General features: G+C 37.9%; 1 pseudogene; it reads right to left on the reverse strand.

Annotated features, from left to right (window-relative positions):
- LOC122140724 overlaps window positions 1-18,379 on the reverse strand; it is a 21,166-nt pseudogene extending 2,787 nt beyond the window's left edge.
- Window positions 18,380-18,601: the final 222 nt, after the last annotated feature.

The raw sequence follows: 18,601 nt of genomic DNA on the forward strand, positions 1-18,601 counted from the left end.
TGTTCAAATACATTGAAAACAGAGAATAGCTTCCACAACGGGTTTCAAAACAAATACAGAAAGAAGCAGTTCTCTATCATTGTAGCACTATTTAGAAGTTAACAACAAAGCAAAGAATTAATTAGAAAGGTTTTAAACACTCAGTCACAGCTGATCCACAGCAAAAGCTTAGAAGTAACCAACTATTAGCCATTAGCCCCCCCCCCCCCCAAAAAAAATAACTGCAACTCTTTTTCCCCTCGAGGCCGCAATGAGTCTTTTAGAAGCTCTTCACAAGACCACTCCCCCAAGCGAGCATCCTTCCAGTCCAGGGAGATCACCTTCGCCTGGCTTTACCTGCACAGAAAATAAAACTGGGGGTGGGGACACGACCACTACTGCCACCTACTGGTTGGGAAGAACATACATAACTATATAGTATAAACATACATATAGAAGCGTACAAACTCCTCCATCACATGGACCTTCCTGCTATCCAGTTTATTGTGGTCCTGGAGTAAAGGGATCGCGCCCTGGAATCCCACTAGGACTTCCAACTGGCGAACTGGACACCCTACCCGGACCACATTCAACAACCTCGCGCTATTTCCGTTCCGCATGCTCCAGGCTTTTATATTCAGTGCTGTCAGCTAACCTCACGCTGTCTCTCCTTGTCGCTTAATTTCTCCACCTGTGTTTTTGCTACACTTTGATTGATCTTATGGATTAACACAATCAACTGTCCCCTACACCTAAAGATGGTAGAACAATGGACTGACCAACCTTGAGGCCACAAAGAAGCCTCTGGACCATGCCCGGATAGGACCAGGACCTCTCATTGGTCCCACATGCAGTTTTCTGCCCGTGCACACCAACTAGAGACTTTTCCTAAGGTTCCTCCAGTGGTTCAGGTCTTACCTTGCAGTTATGTCCTTCAGGGTGTCTTGGAGGGGGGCAGGTTTCTAGTCACAACTTCTTGCCTCTGGGTTTCTCAGCTCAGAGCTTGGACACTTCTCTTCTACATATAAATCTCATCACTGCAATGCTGATGACACTCCACTCTACTTCGTCACATCGCCCGTCCTGCAGACATGCCTCTACAACTTAAGAGATGATTTTGACCCCTTCTATCAGAGCAGGCTGCACAACCTCCTTTGTCCAAGTGTTTGTTTTACGTTCAGCGTGTGTGTGCACTGGCTGTCTGCTGTGAACATAAACAATTCTGATTATGTGATGATACGTTCTGGGGTACTCCTTCAAAATGCGAAGATGGTTAACTCAGGAGAATACTTGCTGGATAGAATTATGTGATTATTGTTTCTTTGTGCACCACAAAAGTATTCTCATATTTCTTAATAATTTACGTTTACCTTGCTACGTTTTCTGGTCGTTGTCCTGGTAAATCATTGCTCTCTATTGCCTCAGATTCCAATCAAGATTCCATTCATCCTGCCTGCTTGATCAGTCTTCTGCCTGCGCCCTAGCTGGTTTGGTTCAAGGAGTTGTTATTTTTGCTTTTTCATTAATAAATTTACTGCCTTTGCGATTAAAATCTTCTTCGTCCAGTGCTAGTGATTCCTATTTCTGTTCAAGTATGCCTTAGCCCTGCTTGCACATTCCCTTATCACTTTTCTTCTTCCTTCCAGCCTTGTTAATCCACAGGCACCACCTTTGTCTATAGTCCCCTAAGCTGCGCCTTTGCCTTTGGCTCTCTTCGGTTGGCTTTGGCAGTACCACTAGGCTCTCCAGCCCTTTGCATCCACTGGGGTCACACTCAATCCCTGTGGCTCCAACCTTTGTCCTCATTCCCAGCTATCTCCCCACCTTGGTGCCGCAGAGCCTGCATGTGGCTTTTCTCTGGAATTTTTTTTTTGTTTGTCATTTTGCCAGTCTTAGTCTCCATTCTGTGTCGACTCCCATAGGAATTTCTAAAGATTAGTACTTGTTCTCACACACTCCTATCGTTTTACTTTAGAAGAAGTTAAGTCATCACTTATATGTGGATCCTCTATTGTATTCAATTTTGTAATGGGTTTTACAAAGTGTCAGCTTTGAGGAACCCATATACTTGTATGTTATGGACTCCTGCCAGAGAACAGGATCCGTGAGACGTCTTCGTTGGATCACAAGAACCACATACAGTCAAATCTATCTCTTGTCAGAAGTGGTGTTATATGGTAGCACACACCAATGCCCTGTCTCAACCCATGCACAACGTCGTTTTCTCACGAGTGTATGCACCCAGGCGGCGCCACTTGTCATCAGAGGTTTTTTTGGGGACAGAGGTATCAGCGGTGAACAAAGTACACTTTACACTGAGTATTGTACTTAAGTACACTTTTTGAGTATCTGTACGTTTATGTAGATAATTATTTTCTTTTGGGAAACTTTATTACTTTCGCTTTCACTACAGTTGACAAGAAAAAATATACTTTTTACTTCCACTACATTGTCTCATCAGGGTCCTCCAAAGTAGAGCGTCCCATAACTATGTAGCAGCTTTAAAAATTAGTGTTTTGTTTTCTTTTCATCTTTCACATCTCTAAAACATGACACTTTTTTTTTTTCAGATAGTCGATCAGTAATCACTCTTGAAGGGTCACGTGAGAGTGTATTTCTCAGCATTTTTTTTTGAATACTGACTTGTTTTTTGATAATCGGATGTTTATGTACACCAGTTTCAATAAGAATATTTATAATTGTGGTATATAGTATTAGACAGCATGTTGTTTGATTTAACTGAGGTATATAAATTTAAAAATATTACCTATAAAACCAACAGAAGAACTGGTGCATGTCTCCGCTAACAAAAACACAGTCACATAGGGTGTTTGTCTTGGATCAGCAATGGCACAGACTCTGAGAGTACTTTAGTACTTTTAAAACAAGTGCTTCTCTATGTTTACCAAGTAAAAAATGTGGCTTTACAACTTTCACCACTTGTAACAGAGTAATATTTGACCAGCAGTATCCTGTACTTTTCCACTGCTTGTCCACCTATCTGCTTGTCATGCACGTGGTGGTCCCAGCGCTGTTATCTCAGGGACACTCGCAGTCACGGTCCTTTGGCAAAAGCATTAACAAAGCACACCATTCCACATTAAATTGTTATATTTTAATTCAAAACTAATAATAATAGCTTCACATTAAACCTCCACACCCCCAAATGGCTGGAAGGAATGTGTATTTGTGCATGTATTTAAATAATATAGATTGTGGGCTCACTCCTTTTTTCCTTTTGTGCTATGTGGTTTTCTATGATCTCATTGACTCATGCGTTCAATCGACTTGTATCACTTGTTCATTCTTCATGTAAACGTTCAATGTTAGGTTGATAGATCTTAACGTTTTGGGATCCTACCCCCCCCTTCTTGATCTGAATGTGATGTTTTCGGAGTGTGATGCCTTTGAGTTGTCCTAAACTCAACTTGTCATGGTACTCCACTTTTCATCAGGGGTGTATTCCAGAAAGCAAGGTTAACTTAATTACTACCATCTTCTAAAACCATGACCTTCTCGACCATGATTAACCACGGCAAACCTGGCTTACTAGGGATGTTGGTTCCAAAAATGCATCCAGGAGTTAAAGTTCATTCATACTCAGAGTTATGTTCCTGGTTTTAAGATTCAAGACATTCTCAGACTAGAGCGACGAATCGACGAGTCAACCTATGGAAACGGATGTAGTACCACAGACCTTTCTTCTTCTTCTGTTCAAAGACCATTTGCATACTTGGTGTCATATTCGCCATCTAACTGGTGCGTTTGTACAGTCATTTTTCTTTTTTCGTTTTACTCTTTAAATTCTTGTAGAATTAAGAATTGTATTGTTTGTTTGAATGCTAATTATATAATACGTAATTCAGATATGTATTTTTTATTGAAATACAGTATAGAAAATGTGGATCCATGCTGTGAGATGATTATTAAAAAAATATATATCTATTATTATATATTTAATATTATATATATATATATATATAAAATGTATAATATAATAAATTAAATATTACCTTTGTCATAAAAAGTGTTTTTATAATCTTAATAAAGATAACTATTATCAAGTTGTCAATAAAATAAATATAGTAACGTTATTAGAATAAGATATGACTTATATTAGTGCTTTATATTGACCTATATCATCCTCAGATCTTACTATCCTATCTAATCTAACATATCACGATATATATATCGGTCAAGCTCATCATGGCTCTGGTCCGTAGGGTCACGTATGACCTGATTGGCGCTGGAAGTAAAGCAAAACCCTGAAACAGAACCTACTTCCGGAGCAGGTTTTTGTTTCAGAGATGTAAAGTTGCTATGGCTACTACATACTCTGAAAGTTATCTCTTTTTTGGAACTGCAAAGCGGAGTTTATCCACTTACTACTTTCCTTAAAGGGGTCATATGATGGTGCTTAAAGGAAACGTTTTCTTTGTGCTTTGGTTAATGAAATGTGTTTAAGATGGCAGTTTAAAGGTTAAAAACCACATTATTTTTCCACATACTGTACATTACATTTTTGCTTTATATGTTGCTTGCTCCCTCCTATTGAATATTCCCCCGCCTTTCTGAAAACGCGTCGTTTTTTTTTTTTTTTTTTGTTTTTTTTTTTTTTTTTTTTTTTTTTTGTTTTTAGTGTTTTATAATTTTTAAAGCTAAACTCGTTAAAATAAATTAGTAACCTATAGTATTGACTAAGATTGACTTATATTAGTGCTCTATGATTGGCATATCTATCTATGCTATTGTGATTGGTCTATAATGCTACATATCGTATATATATATCTGTCCACGCTAACTGGACATACTGGTCAGTAGGTCACGTATGAAACGATTGCGCGAAGTAAAGCAAACCCTGAAACAGAACCTACTCGGAGCAGGTTTTGTTCAGAGAGTAAGTTTGCTATGGCTTACTTACATACTCTGAAAGTTATCTTGCTGTTTTTTGGAACTGAAAGCGGAGTTTATCCACTTACTTTCCTTAAAGGGGTCATATGATGTGGCTAAAAAGAACGTTATTTTGTGCATTTTGGTGTAAATGAAATGTGTTTATCCAGTTTTAAGGTTAAAAAACACATTAGTTTTCCACAGACTGTACAGTATTGTTGCTCCTCTATGCCCCGCCTTTCTGAAACGCGCTCGTTTTTTTATAAAGCTCCTCGCGTTCTGAAAAGTGAGGTGTGCTCTGATTGGCCCCCTATCCAGTGCATTGTGATTGGCCGAATGCCTCAAGCGTGTGATGGGAAATGTTACGCCTCCTTAACATAATGTGATGTGTGTCCCGGTCAGAACACCGGGAGGCGAGACAAGACAAAAAAAACAATAATAAAACCATTACCAATGGAACTCTCTGTGTTCCCTCATTGTGACATGGTCCCCTACAACCGTGTTCATTTATGCTTGTGCTTTCCTCACTCTACTACTTTTCCTTCCTCCTGCTTCTTTCCTACTTACTTATCTCTATCTACCTTTACTCTACTACTTTACTTACTACTTTTACTACTAGTTTCCTACTTTCCCCTCACTTCCCTGAGCAGGGAACTCTGTTTGAAGTTTAAAACCACCCTCACTTCAGAACAATTTTCATTTAATAGGATTTGTTGCGCTGTGGGGGCAAAAATAGTCAAAAATAACATTTTCAACATTTCCTCATTTTCACTTTTTCAACATCACTCCCACTAATACAAATTGGACATTAATAACGACAAGTGTGTACATCATATACCTCTGGTAATAAATACATATTTTAATTTAACATCTCCGCAAACAACTTCAATGACCCGTTTGATAGAACATACAATTCACATTTTGCTCCCCTGAACTGGGAATCATGGAGGAATATCTCCAGACGTTCCACGCGATCACCCGGGCACTCTACCTTGACATAGAAACAAATGGTCTGAAGCCATAAGAAAAAACATACAAAATGTGGCAGAGCGCGAGGGCGCGAGGAATGGAATTGAGAACTCAACATTTGAAATCATCAGTGGCAAATTTCTCTTTACATATGTTCTAAATCCATACTTACAGACTGTGAGTCAGAACAGCTGGCATGTAGTCTCCTCCACTTTTTCACTTCCTCTCCTCATGATCAGGAAACAGTCATTCCATAAAATTGCTTGCAATCTATACGTCCCGATCGGATATTTGGTGTTCTGAAACTGTTCTAAGAAAGTGGTTTTAAATACACATTACCAACTGATCTTTCTGGGTTGTGTTCCTCTTTTCTTTTTTTGGAAGATCAAGAAACAAAGCAATTTTCAACGTCTTAACAAATACAAAACAGCGTCTCCAACCACATTTGGGTTGTGGCGTTATTCCAAAATCTTTCCCACAAGGTTTGGTACTAGACAAGTCGGGAGGGGGGGGTCGTGCTTATAAACACGAACGTGGTGTTTAAAAAAGGAAGCCGGTGGAAAAGACGTCTTAACTTGTTAGAAAAGAAATTATCTTTATTGGTTGAGACTTTAGGTCTTTTGCAAACTTTAGGGAATCTTTATTTACCATCATATATTCATAAACAGCTTGTACACAACATCTCCAAACAGAGAAAGTGAAAAACTTGAAATCGCACATCATAGGACCTCTTATAAAAAAAGCATAAGAACATTTTTCACAAAATGGGGGGACCTGTTTTTGTGTGTGGACATTAAGACCGCCCCTCGCCCCCACTTCAGCGTTTGTCGTGTGTTGTTATTGAAAAAAGAACCTTACTTTTAAAAAAAAAATTATAAAAACAAAAAAAAAAAAACCTTCATGGGTCAATACCGTTGGGTTTAAACAAAATACTGTGTTTTTTTAAAATCCATTTGACAGAAAGTGAACGATATATTTTTTTTTATTCAATACTCAAGTGGGGAACTTTGCCACAGTATTGAGGACCCATCTAACAAGTTTCTTTCTTCTTCCGCCTTCTTTTTTATGGTTAAAGAAAAGCTCCTCTCTCTCCTCCTGCAATTGAATATGCTATTTTAAATTAATGCAATAATTTCAGGTAGACCATTATGTGGCAAAATGACATGTCCTCAATTTTTGATATTCTTTTGGCTCGGTTGCTCCCATGTGGGTTGCACCCTGTCGGGTTGTGTTGACAAAAATTAAAAGTTAATGTTTTAGTCTGAGTTGCCGTAGTGTCTAATATTATACTCATCACTGTCTGAACTGAGACGGCCAATCAAATGAAAGACAGCAAGCATTAAATTTCTAGTGTGATGCTCAGTTTGCATGGTTGCAGGAACATGAAGGTGCAAGAAACCTGGAGGCTTGAGACTGTCCCATAGCTAGACTGACAAATAAATAACAGGGTCAAGGTCCAGAAAAGGTATGAAAGTTTCATCGTCAGAATACTCCATCTGCCAATCACACGTGCAATCTGGGTTATATGAAGTGACGGGAACACTTTTTGTAAGCGAAGAAAACAAAAATAAACGACTTTTATTCATATAATTCCTTTGTCAACGGTCTCTGTGTCTCTCCATATCACCGTATGCTGTGTATGCCTCTTTTGTATCAACATCCGCACCACAAGGATGCACTGTTTTTAATTTAAAATCAAAGCTAAATACGTAGAGAAACAGCACATCCTTGTTGCCGCGGATGACACAGAAGGGCATACAGTACACAGAATACGTTAAGGAATTGTTGAATAAAGTCTTTATTTTTGTTTTCTTCGCTTACAAAAAGTGTTCCCGTAGCTTCATGGGGGTGGAGTATCCCTTTAATTTATCTCATTAAATTTTAACTTAATTAAGTTAACTTACTTTAACTCTATTTAGCGCAGAGTTGTGGACTTGAGTAACATGAACTCAAAGACTTGACGCCGACTTGAGTCCCAAGTTTGAGGACTTGGTATTTGGACTTGAGACTGCTTGTGTCTTAAAAGCTATGAATGGTCCTAACCTCTGCTGGCAGGAAACATCCAGTGATGCTTACTTTTGAATGCACCTGATGACGTAATAACAACTTGCGAACTTGTAAATACCAGTTTCACAGATGAACTTGAAAATACTATTTGAGTACATTCAAGTTATTTTAAATGTGTTCTGTGCACATTATTGGAACCTGCTGCCTCTATGTCCCTTTGTGTAACAGCACCTTTCAAATGAAAAAAAATTAAGCATTGCAAATTTCCTAATCTACTTTAACAAGCTGACATGTACTTTCAAAGGTATTCTAGTCAGTACAATGTCTGCAAAATTAGAACTAATGTTCATCTCTGTCCGGAATAACTGTATAAAAGGTTTCAGTCCATGCTGTGGATTTCCCTCCAAATGAGTACTAGCTTATGAACTCATTTGTGTTTCTTCTGTGTGTGTGGTGTGTCGTTGTGTGTACACGGGAAAATGTGGTGAGTTGCGATTATTCCCAGCTAATTTGTGTGCAAGCGTGTGCGTCCAGGTGAACGATGTCCTGGAGGTGACGCAAAGTGTGTCCATGGCAACAAAGACCTGGGGCCACCTGGCTGTTAAAGAGGCTCAGGTACACACACCTACACACACACATACACACACACACACACACACACACACAACACAACACCACACGCACACAAACTGACAACACATAACACACTGCTTATTAATTAGTTTAGTAAGGTAGTTCTTAAAGTTCATGGGTGTGATTAAGGGATCTGAAAATATGGTCATGCAGAATCAGGCATTCATTTGTGCTTTATAAATCACTAATAAACATTCAAAATGCTAAACAATATGCATGCTGATAAGCAAATAGTTAATAGTGAGAAGTGGACCCTGATAATATAATAGTGTTTACAAATATATAATAGTACTCCGCCTGCAAAAGTCTTAGGCTTCTAGTATTTTCAAACCAGCTAAAACCTGTTTAAAGTCAGTTATTTCTATCTTTTGCTGTAGTGTGTCAGTAGGAAACATCAGTTTATTAATTAGCTATTAATTGTAATAATCCAGTGAGATTTTTGTCTGCACAAGGAGTCTGACAACAGCCAATGCTCCACACAGAGATCTTATCTCATCATCATCCAGTCTGTCTGAATGATATGAAGAAACAGAAAAAAACTGAGGACAGACTTATTGTTAAAGGCTTTTAGGCACTTTTGTATAAATGCTGTAAAATAAGAGGATGCTGTCAAAAATGATGTCACAAATAGATTTCTATTTATCAATTAAACTTCTGTTAACTAAATTTAATCAACATTTGGTGTGACTATCATTTGCCTTTAAAGCAGCTTTTGTCCTCTGTACACATGCGCATAGTTTTTCAAGGGAGCTATCACAGTTCTTCTGGATTTTACTCTGTCTTAGTTCTGTTTCTTCATGTCATTCCAGACAGACTAGTTGATGAGATCAGATCTCTGTGTGGAGCACTGGCTGTTGTCAGACAAAAATCTCACTGAATTAGTGAGATAATCAGTGTAAATATTGCGTCAAAATCAAATCAATTTGAGCGTGATTTAAACTCAGATGATTGTAACCACTCTAAGTTCGCTGCCTTGGGAAAGCTAGTGAGTCTCTGACATAGTGAATTCACATTTGTTGACTTCTCTAGTGCATCTCAGCCAGGTCTTGTCCCATTTGTCGAAATTTGTGATATCACAAAATCCTGGAAAATATGCGTTGTAGTTCAAATGAGTCGTTCATTGTAGTTTTTGAAAAGTGATTTCTGTTAAATAAAATATCTCCTTTTGAAATGTACATTGAGCTTTGTAACTTTGCAGATCTTTTTTTTATGCTCAAACATCAACATTACAGACTAAACTAAAGTTGAAAAAGTGAAAAAGCATAATAGGACTCCTTTAATATATTTCAACATAAATACACAGATCACTATAATCCAATGACAATATATATATTATTTAATTTCACTACTGATCAGATTTTAATAAATCTCACAGATGAAAAGATGATATGATTTAAATGACTTCCTTAGTTTTTAGTAAAACCAATAGTAGGAAAAATTAAACATGGGGGCATAGATCTATTTAAGTAAAGGCTTCACTCTATTTTACTCTTGTTCTTTTTTTATCTTCAAACCACATTTCTTTTTGTGATGAGATTTGTGTGGGTAAAAATGAAGAAACGGGTGGCTTTCTAAAGCTAAGCAGCGCGTAAGAAAGAGAGGTCTGTCCCGCTGATTCACTGGAGGAGATATAACAGCTGGACAGAGTTGAACACAGTCATGAACAACATTTATCATGATACAGCAACACCGCTCAGTTACCACATAAACCAGTTTGTATTATGTTTAAATGTATACACAAATATTAGTTGCATTTAAAGAGCCATGGTTTGTTCAACCTGATTGGATCCTCATAATTTATGTTTCTATCTATACCATCATGCTCATGTTTTTCCTTTGTTTTCTTGGCGGGGAAATTATAGTATTATTATTATTTTTTTTTTTTGTTATTCGGGGAAAGTGATATGTTGTTGGCATATATATAATTACTAGTTGCATAGTGAAATAGACATTTAACAACTCCTGGGGTCAGTTGCATAAACTGTATAGACTAGTCTTAAAAAGTTCGTCATCTCAATTTTTTGCTTCAAGACTTGGTCATAACTTTTTTAATTCAGTTATGAAAAGGTAGATTGGTCTTATTTATATGGGAAAAGTAAAAACTGATTACCCCCTTGGCCAACTGCTAGTTGGCCAAACTAATACTTAAAGACACAGTCCTTAACATGGTGGCTAAGTCTATGCAACTGGCCCCCTGGAGAAGATTAAGGTTTATTTTAATCTGAAAAACAGAACTACTCTGCTTTTTCAAACAAAAACGATACAACTTCTATTAGAATACTAACAATAAACACTTTAATAATGGTTTTTAATTAATAAAAAAGTATACAAAAAGGATATTAAGAACTGATATGGTGAAAATGTTATCTGTGTCCTCTTTTAAAAAGGGTTATGTGTTCATACAATATGAAAGAAAACTATGTCTGTTCCATGTAATATACTGTATACCTATTAAAAACAATTTTTAATGTTAAAATTTTCAGTATTTTATTATACAGACTAAATGAGTTGCTTGCTGTTTTATAAGATGTGGTTATAAAACATGGCTTGCTTAGCAAAACAAATAAATATTAATGGAACGCTACACTGACTAAAATGATTTTATTTTACTTTTTTATTTTATTTTATTTTTTTTTCAGAACGTTACTACTTGCTAAACATAAAAGTGTGACTTTCATTTCAAAAGTGGCCTTCATATCTTATAAACCAATGCATATAGACTACAACCTATTTTAACACTATCACTGCTGTACATCTATTTTTGCCTGCCCTCATTCTGACAGACATTATGTGTGTATGTGTGTGTATTTAGTAATCAGTACACTAAAGTAGGGCAGATTTCAGAGATGACGAAAATGTGCCTAACAGTAGAGTGCAGTGAGATGTCCTCATGAGAACATTATTTATTAACATTTTTCTTTTAGTTATTTCTGTCATACAGCAGGTGTTTTACCTGAAACCAGACTATAGACCCACAGAACCTACCTACAATACTCAGAATTCAGGTATTACTCGTTATTTAGAAGACATATTAGGGTTCTATGGAGATACTTGTTTAAGCAAGTCTGGCTTGAAACAGTTACCCAAAGAAGCATGCCAAAATTATTTAATAGGCTTACAGCAGGGGTCGGCAACCTTTTTCAGTATGACGTGGCATTTTAATTTTTTCTGGTTAACCACTGTGCCATTTCAGTCATTTTGACATTGACGAGTGCGCTGTGAGACCGCTGAGGCTTTGATCTGAAGCGCCCTAGTATGTGCAGCGGTTCGTGGGCGCATCCGTAGACTAGAGCAGTTAACTCTTACACTTTAATAGTATTTAAAGCTCCTAACAGGCTGTGTGAACTATGAGAAATTATTACCCTTAAAATGTACATCAGTATGCAGTTTTTCTCTATTGCTAGCGTGCCAGCGATTATCCCTCTGCATGGCCACTGTTGACATGCGTGCCGTAGATTGCCCAACCCCTGGGCTACAGGATATAAAATTTTCTTATCAAAGTGATAAAATGTTGCATTGCAGCAATTAGTACACCCTCCAGCATTTTCTGGAGTTTTGAAGAGCATGCAAGTATGTAAAACCAAAACATTTATAGAGAAGGAATTTCTTGACAATTAAAAGTATTAAACAGCCGACGATTAATAATCTTTTGTTTTAATGCTGAACAAACAAAAAAATGGAAGGTCTCAGTTACAAGTGTAACCGTGACCCCTGAGAAGGATGTGATGTGGAACAACAGTCCATGATGTCAATATCAGCACCACCATCAGTATAAAAGGTCACCAGTAATACATGTCATGAACTTTGTTGGTAAGAAATGTAATTGGGCAGATCCGGGCTTGGCAATGAAACGCAGTGTCTCGTTCCCCTTCTTAGGGAACCAGGGTTACACTTCTAATCAAGAAGTCTCATTTTGAATGGCAACTCACAGTTGCACCACCGAAGAAGATGCTATAGGGAGCCAGGGTGATCCTAGGATTTCATGTTTTTAGGGGGGGCTCAGCAACCCATGGGTGAAAAATCTCTCTCTCTCTCTCCTCTCTCTCTCTCTCATCTCTCTCTCTCTCTCTCTGTGCTCTGTATATATATATATATATATATATATATATACTTATACATATATACATTAAACACACACACCTTGTCCTTTGTTTTCTCGATCTGTGCTGCTGCGGTCTGTGGATTGAAAAAAGAATGGCACTGAAAGACAGGGAGGAGCCGATCGAGTCTGCCACCATTTTCATATGAAGTTTAAAGAGGACTGAGGCAAACACTAATTTGTGTACAGTTTATGGAGGTTAATCACAAAAATTTTAGGGGGCTGAGTAGTTAGTTTTAGGGTGGCTATAGTCCCCCCCTAAAAATGGCCTAGCGACGCTCAATACCAAAACTCCACCACTAAATAGCCATGCTTAGGGGATTTAAGCACTTAGCTGTCATAGAATTCCCAGATTCAGATCCTCAGCAGTGGAACTGTCACTCACAATATTTCCTACGGCCAATACCCATGCTCCAAGGAAGGAAAAGTCTCAATAAAATGTTTTGACTTTAGAAACTTCCTTCCTTCCTAAAACATGGAAATTCAATTCAGTGCCAGTCCCAAGGGCAGAGTTCAAAGGACTGGTAAAGCCTTTTGTTTAGCATGATCTATTGCGGCCTTCACATAGCACAGACAATCACTGCCTTTCGCATAGCATGGCCTATCACAGCCTTTCGTTTAGCATGGTCAATTGCGGCCTTTCGCTTAGCAAAGACAGTCACACCCTTTCGCATAGCATGGCCTTTCATGGCCTTTCACATAGCACAGGCAATCACAGCCTTTCGTTTAGCATGTCTATTGCGGCCTTTCGCTTAGCACAGACAATCACAGCCTTTTGCATAGCATGGCCTTTTGCGACTTTTTCGCATAGCATGGCCTTACCACACCCTCTTTTGCATAGCATGGCCTTTCACGGCTTTTTTCGCATATCATACCTATTGTTGACTATTGTTGATTTTATATAAGCTGGCCTTTAGTGGCCCTTTTTCTTAATTGGCCTATCATGGATTTTTCGTTGTTTATTCACATAATTAGCTTATCATGTCACCTTGCGCTGCATGACCTATCAAGGCCGTTTTTCGCTTAGCACGACCTATCGTGGCCATCTGGTAAAATGTAATATTATTGTTTTATGTAACCTTATGTACAGGCCTATTGTGTGTTTTCATCATTTTTATTAACAAAATGGCATATTTTATCTCCTCTTGCAGTAGTTTTTTTCATTAAACAGTGCTTTTAAGGATTCATTAGCTAACTAAAGTTCAATTAGCTAGTATGGCATCGCTGAAAAATAAGTGTTTTTAGCCTTCTGCAAGGGTCTTGTTCCAAAAAAGGTTTATTTATCATCTTCATTCTGTGTCCCCATGATTTCTTAGTATTTCTTTAACTTACATGTCATGTGATCTGTTTATTTTCTTTGGGGGGTTCACTCGCCGCCCTGCAAACAAGCCTTTACGGGGGCCCCACTCTACCAGCGCAGGGCACCTGAGAATTTGCTCATTGGCAAAAACGTTGGCCCCTTAGCACTGGCCCTGCATGCGCAGCCCTCACTTAGCCTCCAGGAAACTTTAGCACTGTTTTATTGAAACAGTGCTATTTGTGGAGGTAAGCGCTTGCTTTAGTTGGGCTCTTGACCCTTGACTTCTTAACTTTAATGTTTCTTCTCAACATTAGGTGGCCACCTTGTGTCATGGAGAGAGCAGAGTGGCTGGATCAAAGGAAATTGTTCTCATGGTTGTCACAGTACCATACATAGTATATCCAATATACCAATACATAGTATGACATACAGTGACATGCTTTTTACAAACATTCAGTTACATAAAAGTAAATAAAGTAAGAAATGTAAAAGTTAATGCAGTTAGAATATAAGAATTAAAAGAATTTACAATTTACAGCATAATACAAAATGATACTTTTAATATTCTAAAATACAATACTAAAATACAATAGTAACAAATTGAATCAAAACGATAAAACGTTAAAGTAGTATAGAATATGTACGAAATAAATAGCAATAGAAATAGAGTATGGTAAATTTACAATAAAGTGGTGCTAGATGAAAATGAGTGTAAAGAGTCATGATGAGGTAGTGGATGTTGTATGTGTGATTCTTTGATGTACCCCTAGTTGAGGGCCAGGTGCATGTGTAAAAGTTCCTGAGCACCTTAGAGGGCGGTTTAAAACAAAAACTTCAAACAGAAGATGTCACCCTTTCCTCTTTCCCGGTGTTTTTTTTTTTTTTCTTTTCTTTTTTTTTTTCAAGTTAAGTAAAACTCCCAGTTAGAGATCACAGAATTTAAGTAAACTGTAAAGAAGTTATAATGCCATAACATTTACATTTAGTCATTTAGCAGACGCATTTATCCAAAGCGTCTTACAAATGAGGACAATGGAAGCAATCAAAAAGGTAGAATTAGAATAGTTAGTGCTAAAGTTAGAGGGTCAAAGGTTTGATAGAACTGGCTGGAAGACCTGCCAAGAGAGCGTTGCAATATTCCAGCCTGGACAGAACAAGAGCTTGAACAAAGGAGTTGTGCAGCATGTTCCGAAAGAAAGGGCCTGATCTTCTTGATGTTGAATAAAGCAAATCTGCAAAACCGGACAGTTTTAGCAATGTGGTCTGAGAAAGTCAGCTGATCATCAATCATAACTCCGAGGTTTCTGGCTTGTTTTTTTTGAAGGAGTTATGGTTTTGATGTGCCTAACTTGATGGTGAAATTGTGATGAAACGATGGGTTTGCTGGAACCACAAGCAGTTCTGTGGCAAGGTTGAGTTGAAGGTGATGGTACTTCATCCAGCAAGAAATGTCTGTTAGACAATGTTCTGTCCAGGCCTGAATATCCTGTGTCTCTTCATTTAGGATAGAGGAGAACTGGTCTACTGACTAAGGCCTGGTCTCTCCAAAGTTTTTTTTTTTTTTATTTTCCCTCATTTTTGTAACCGAATGGAGCTTGGCTTACTTTGTTGGGGTCTAAAAGAAACTTAATATTCATAATATCGCTGAATTGATGACACTGGACACTATTGCATGAGAACCAAACTTGAACTGAATTGAGATGAATAATTACACTGTGTGTTTTTGCTTCGTAGCTAGATTAAATTTGTTCATAATTCATGAATTTTTCAATATTGACACTTTCTGAAATGAATTAAATCAAAACTGAACTTACCCAGGCTTAATAATGACACTACGGTCTTCTGTAGAGCTGCTTTCAGTAGAGCAATTTCTGAATTCAACTCTTCATAATGAATGAACTTTACACAGTTATTGAACTGAACAAACACTGAGCTGACTGAAGCTGAATAATGACACTAATTTATTGTCCTGTTGAAGATGCTTTACAGCAGAATTTTGGAAGCAAGTTTAAATTTTTACTTTCCTGTTTAATACGGTGAAGATGCTTCTCTGTTGCAAAAAGTGCTATAAAAAATAATACAGGTGGCTTGAAGCTTGTTTTTTTTCCCCCACAAGGTTTGCATTTTCACCAAAATAGAGAAAAGCAGAGATTTTTCAGTCTCTGATGTTGTATCTCCCTTACGTCCACTTCTCTTAGTTTTGCAAGATGAATTTTGTCCAAAACATTTGTTCTTGCACTCTTAAAAATTAAGGTGCTTCACAATGCCATAGAGAAGAACCTTTTTTGTCTAAATGGGTTCCATAAACAACCCTCACAAAAGGTTCTTAAGATTATAAAAAAAGGTAAGAGTTCATTCCTTTGTAGAGAACCAAAAATGGTTCTATGGTTATTCACCTTTTGAAGCACCTTTATTTTTAAGAGTGTACGTACGTAAGATAGTATACTTACATGAACATAATAGAAAATGAAGCATTATGGTTAGTTTCTAACTGGCCTAGTTTATTAAAGCCCTACCTAGTAAGATTAAACCAATTACACAGACCCTTCTTAGTTATAGATCATAAATACATAAACCGGTTCATGTTTGGGGTGCATTTTGTTGAATTTACAGTATCATGCACAGCCATTATCGGCAGTGTGGTGTTGAGCAAATCGAAAAATTGACCAAAGTTGCAGAGCAACTGGGTTTCAGTGGAGTCAGTTTTGGCAAAATGCTTAATTTTTTCCAATCACCGACAGTAATTTTCTGTACACCATAGCCATTCAATTGCAACAATGACAGAAAGCAGAAAAGTTAAAGCAGCACTAATATCTGAAGTTGCAGCTCGTGTTAACATGAGTAGTGTTGTACAGCAAAAACCCTAACACAAATGTAAACATTTTGAACCAAAACATTCAGCTCTTCACTGAGCGCGGAGTACAAGTCTGCTTTCCAAATGCAAAAAACAAACAGTACTTAAGAACACACAGCCCCAGCCTATATAAAAAATACCCAGAAGCCAGACTGGACAAAACTAAATCCTTATTTTTATTCATACCACCAACTTAATTTCTCTTTGTTTCTCAAATGGTAATCAAACAAATTTCTGTACCTCAAGTACTACATACACACACCTGAAACCAAAACACTCTTGGACCTGAATCCATGTCAGCACAGTATTTTATTCTTCCACGAAAAAAAAAAAAAAAAAATCTAATTCGATTTAGCAGCCACCTTAAGTCGGACGGATACTGAACAGATCTCTGCAGGTTACTTTCAGGATCAACATGGTGAGGACATTTTACGCTCATTAAAGAGCCGCCTTTCAGATCAGCTTCCAGTTTGGCCCTCGGAGAGATCTTCATGCGTAACGAGATCGAGAGCGAAGGTCTTTCAACCAGAGGACGCCGATTCGTCCTTTCCAAACGTTTCTGCCAACTCTTGCTGCTCCGCTTATGTGGGTGCTTAATACAAACAAACCAACCAGTGCAAGTTAAAGTGAAACTTAAAAGTCAGTTTAAATACAAACACTGATGGATTTGTAATATGGATTTAATAAAAATGTGGTATATGCAGCTTTTAAATACTAGTCAACATTTGAAGTGGATAAAAAAAAAAATGGATTTCTATGAAAACACATTTTGGCTTTAGGCCACCTTTGATGAAAGGTCTTCATCCACTTCAAATGTGGACTAGTGTACTTCAAGGATACAGAAAACTACCTTGATTTTTTGGCCACAATCAGTGTTTCATGACGTAACAGGTGTCGGCACGAGGCCTTTCCTGTTGAAAAGGCACAGGTGAGGGGTAACTAGCACAATCTCACAAACACCATAAACACTACAGACCTACAAATACACAAACTTGAACATTAAGTCAAAACTGTAGTTGTGACTTGCAGAAATTCCACCCCTAGTTTCTTAACCTTCATGTCCTACTTGGCTTTGAGAAAATGGTAATACGAGTAATATTACTCCAACAAGACCATTCTAACCATCCGATCTATGTTCCACAGATGTACTCACACGCATGGCAACCAACTTCTTGCTGCATCCAGTGAAGGAACAGCAGTGTGAGAGCAGCTGTAGATGGATCTTTCGAATATGATGCTGCAGGCCTTTGAAGGTGGTGGAAAAGTAAAGCCTGGCAGCCCATGACTAGACAGAGCAAAACCGGCTTCTGCAACGCATGTGTCCGCGTTGTGTCTCCTCAAAAGCATCACGCTTCTTGAGGCCTTGGCTTTTTTACATACCATACAGGGGAATGATGCTGTTGACAAAAGTAGATGTCTTTCAAGTGACTGTGCAAACCATTACAGGCACAAAAAGCTCGCCTCACGGAAAACAGCAGTTTACATCCAATAAGCAAACAAACAGTTTTACCGTTTTACCTGGGTGACTTGCCATGTGTTTTTGTAAGTTCCTCCAGGTGTGCACACTGATGGGGCATTCAGCATGAGGACAGCGATAACCTGAACAAACAGATACTGGTTGGGCGTTGTGAACTTGAAGTGGTCTCACTTAAAGGGGTGCTATTATGCTTTTTCAACTTTAGTTAGTCTGTAATGTTGCTGTTTGAGCATAAAAACGATCTGCAAAGTTACAAAGCTCAGTCCAATTCAAAAAGGAGGTTTTAACAAATCACAAAACACTCGTTTGGACTACAACGCATTTTCCAGGATTTGTGATCACAAATACCGATGAATGGGACGAGACCTGGTTGAGCTGCACTAATGATAATGT

Source organism: Cyprinus carpio, chromosome B19 (assembly GCF_018340385.1).
Source record: "Cyprinus carpio isolate SPL01 chromosome B19, ASM1834038v1, whole genome shotgun sequence".
NCBI lineage: Eukaryota > Metazoa > Chordata > Actinopteri > Cypriniformes > Cyprinidae > Cyprinus > Cyprinus carpio.